This window comes from Aplysia californica, unplaced genomic scaffold, assembly GCF_000002075.1.
Source record: "Aplysia californica isolate F4 #8 unplaced genomic scaffold, AplCal3.0 scaffold00364, whole genome shotgun sequence".
Lineage (NCBI taxonomy): Eukaryota > Metazoa > Mollusca > Gastropoda > Aplysiida > Aplysiidae > Aplysia > Aplysia californica.
This window is the reverse complement of record NW_004797634.1, coordinates 658,371-662,155: the sequence shown is the minus strand read 5'-3', so window position 1 is coordinate 662,155 and position 3,785 is coordinate 658,371. Positions and strand designations below refer to the sequence as shown.

Here is a 3,785-nt window from a genome sequence, read left to right as displayed (position 1 = left end):
CGTGTGCGACACTCCGCCTTTGAAGGGGTTGCACCTTCTGCAGACGAAGCAGTGGGTCTATTTATATCCCCCCGACCCACTGGGGGTAAAGAGAGAGAAAGAGGAAGAGAGAGATAGAGCTAGAGAAAGAGGAAGAGAGAGAGAGAGTGGATGTTGATATTGTTGTGGTTGTTGCTGTAATTGTTGTGCAGTTGTTGTCGTCGCAGTTGCAGCCGTTGTTATTTTCCAAGTTACTGTCATTGTTATTGCTGTTGTATTTACTACATTGCTGCTGCTGCTGCTGCTAATGTAGTTTATATGCTGTTGTTTTTATGTTGCTGCTGCTGCTGCTGCTAATAATAATAAATAGTATTTGTATAGCGCATATCCCTGCTCAACAGCAAGCTCTATGCGCTTTACACTATATTATTACCCCAGCAGACCACAGAACACTCCGAAACATTCTCAGCTTCCCTGGAAGCATACAGTGCAAACAGCTGTAATTAAGCGCTCAAACACTAACAAACTGACAAGATTTTTCGCTGTCTATAGCCGGGTACCCATTCCCACCTGGGTGAAGTGAGGAAAATTTGTGCAAAGTGCCTTTCCCAAGGACACAACGTCGGACCCCTGACGGGATTCGAACCCACGACCTTACGGTTGCGAGCCCGAGAGCCTAACCACTAGGCCACCGACGCCACAAATGTTGTCTTTATGCCGTTGTTTTTATACTGTTGCTTTTGTTGTTCTTGCTGTTGCTACTGTTGTTGTGGTTATTGTTGTTGTTGTCATTTTTTCTGTAGTTATTGTTCTGTCCCCGTGGTTTTATGCACCCCGCATAATTCAGCAAAATTGACCATTATTTGCATAACTTCTGATTATTTTCCTTCATAATTCTTTGTTAAAATTAACAAAATCGCTTGATTTCACATTTTTGGGCCCAGTCTTGCATAAAACGACGGGGACAGACTGCTGTTGTTGTTGCTGTTGTTGTTGCTGTTGTTGTTGCTGTTGTTGTTGTTTGTGCAGTTCCTGCTCCTGCTACATGTAGCTGTTGCTAGTGGTTTTGCCTGTGATTTTGCTTCTGTTGTTGTTGTTGTTGTTGCTAATGTCGCTGTCCTTCTTACTCTAGTCTAGCTGTTGGTTTTGCCAATCCTGCTGTTGCTGTTGCTATTGCTGCAGTTGATGTTGCTACTACTGTTACTGCCGTTACTATTGTTACTGCCGGGGAGGGGGGGGGGGGGGGGGGGGGGTTACCCTGCCCAAATCTATCATCTGCGGCTTTTGTGTTTAGTTTAGTAATAACAAAAAAGTGTGCAGCATTTCGGGTTTTGAACTTAGCTACATGTGTACATATATATTAGTCTTACAGTAAACACGCAGGAGAAGGTAAGTAAAGAAATAAAGAAATGAATTTGAAAAATAAATAAACAAATACAGTGTACATAAATACATAACTATATCTGAATAAATAAATAGATTTAAAATACATAAATAAATAAATGAATAACGTAGAGCAGCAATTTTGTTGTTGCTGTTGCTGTTGACAAAATTGCTGCTGTACATTGTCATTCTTGTTGCTGCTGTTTTCACTGTTGATGTTGTTGTTTCTGATGATGTCTTTGCTACTTTCAATTTTTGGTGGGGGGGGGGGGGTTGTGTTAATGTTGCTGTTGCTGTTGATGATGTTGCTGTTGCTGTTTACAAAATTGCTGCTGTACATTGTCATTTTTGTTGCTGTTGTTTTCACTGTTAATGTTGTTGTTTCTGATGATGTCTTTCCTACTTTCATTTTTTAGTGGGGGGGTTTTTGTGCTAATGTTGTATTTGCTGTTGCTGTTGATGATGTTGCTGTTGCTGTTTACAAAATTGCTGCTGTACATTGTCATTCTTGTTGCTGTTGTTTTCACTGTTGATGTTGTTGTTTCTGATGATGTCTTTGCTACTTTCAATTTTTAGTGGGGGGGTTGTGTTATTGTTGTTGCTGCTGCTGTCGTCGTTCATGTTGTCGTCGTTGTTGGTTGTTGCTGGGGGGGGTTGTGGTAATGTTGTAGTTGCTGTTGCTGTTGATGATGTTGCTGCAATTACTATTGTTGCTGCTGTCTGATAAGAATAAAATGAAAATGTTGGTACAATAGCATCAAATGCTGGAAAAAAAAACTGAAACATCAACACCTTACAGAGACTGTGCCTGGACTGTCCCCGCGGTTTTATGACACACACAAAAATTATGAAATTATGCAAACTGAGCCGAAAAATGTGACATTATGCGATTCTGTTAATTTTAACAAAGAACGATGAAGGAAAATAATTCGAAATTATGCAAAAAAATGATCAAATTTTGCTAAATTATGCGGGGTGCATAAAACCCCGGGGACCACCGGGGACAGAAGGATGCCCAGAACCACACCCAGTTGTTGCTGTTGTTGTTATTGATGTTGTTGATACTGTTGTTATTGTCACTGCCGTTGTTGTTGTTGTTGTTGTTGCTACTGTTGTTGTTGTTACTGCTGTTGTTGTTGTTGTTACTGCTGTTGTTGTTGTTGTTGTTACAGCTGTTATTGTCATTGCTGTTGTCATTGTTGTTACTGATGTTGTTGTTGCTACTGTTGTTGTTATTGTTATTGCTGTTGTTATTGATGTTGTTGTTGTTGTTACTGTTGTTGTTATTGTTATTGCTGTTGTTGTTGTTGTTGTTACTGTTGTTGTTATTGTTATTGCTGTTGTTATTGATGTTGTTGTTGTTGTTACTGTTGTTGTTATTGTCATTGCTGCTGTTTTCCTTGCTGTTCATTCACTCAGCCATGGGACCAAGGACCCGGTCTTCTGGCTGTGCCAAGTGGTTTATGGTGTTTTTGTAAAATCTGAAAAAAATACTTAGTCAACTTCAATCGCCCTACTATTTCACACACACACACACACACAATTTGTTCAGTCATTACATGCACTAAGACCGTAAACAGAATTTAAAAATATTTGACAGTCTGCGAGATATCGCCATGTGAAAAAGGTCACCAACACGCACTAAAAAGTGGCTCGGATGAAAGACCAAGACTCGTTCTCATTTCCCACTTCGTCACCACACGCTAAGTTATATTCAACTGTAGGTGAAAAAAAACAGCAACCTTTGCCCTTGTAATAGTCTGTTTCTTATAAAGAAATGGCAAGGGGGCACTTATCAAATAAATATAGTCTGTTTTTATTTGATGTGTGTTTACGTTATTAGATCTAACCCTTTCTGTACGTTGTGTTTTACTATCGTATCCATACGATGTGGGGAACTCGATGGGCCACCACTTTCCAAAGAGGAAATTTACTCATTGATCCGATCCGTACGCTTTGAATAGCAGTCTGTCAAAATGATTTTTTGAGAAATACTAAAAGTTTCAAAAAGATCTTCGTACTAGAAGTATTTTAAAATGTGAAGAATACAACCCCGGGGGTACAAAATGACCCCAGGGCATACGGATAGGGTTAAGCAGCAGAAATTTCCACCTCGATACTGTCAGGCACAGGGCCCAGTGCGAAAGAGCGCAACCCGACTATCTTGGGCTGAGGGTTGAGTGAGTTAATGCTGTTGTTGTTGTTATTGTTGATACTGTTACTTTTTCTGTGTCCCTGTGGTTTTTCTTTTTGTTAATGCTGTTGTTGTTGTTGTTGTTGATACTGTATCTTTTTCTGTATCTCTGTTGTTTTTCTTTTTGTTAATGCTGTTGTTGTTGTTGTTGTTGATACTGTATCTTTTTCTGTATCTCTGTTGTTTTTCTTTTTGTTAATGCTGTTGTTGTTGTTGTTGTTGATACTGT

The 3,785-nt window shown here is 39.6% G+C and overlaps 1 protein-coding gene across 1 annotated transcript in view; it reads right to left on the bottom strand.

Annotated features, from left to right (window-relative positions):
• LOC101846084 (glucose transporter type 1) overlaps positions 1-3,785 on the bottom strand; it is a 35,969-nt gene that overhangs the window by 13,657 nt on the left and 18,527 nt on the right. The gene's annotated exons all lie outside the window — the stretch shown is intronic.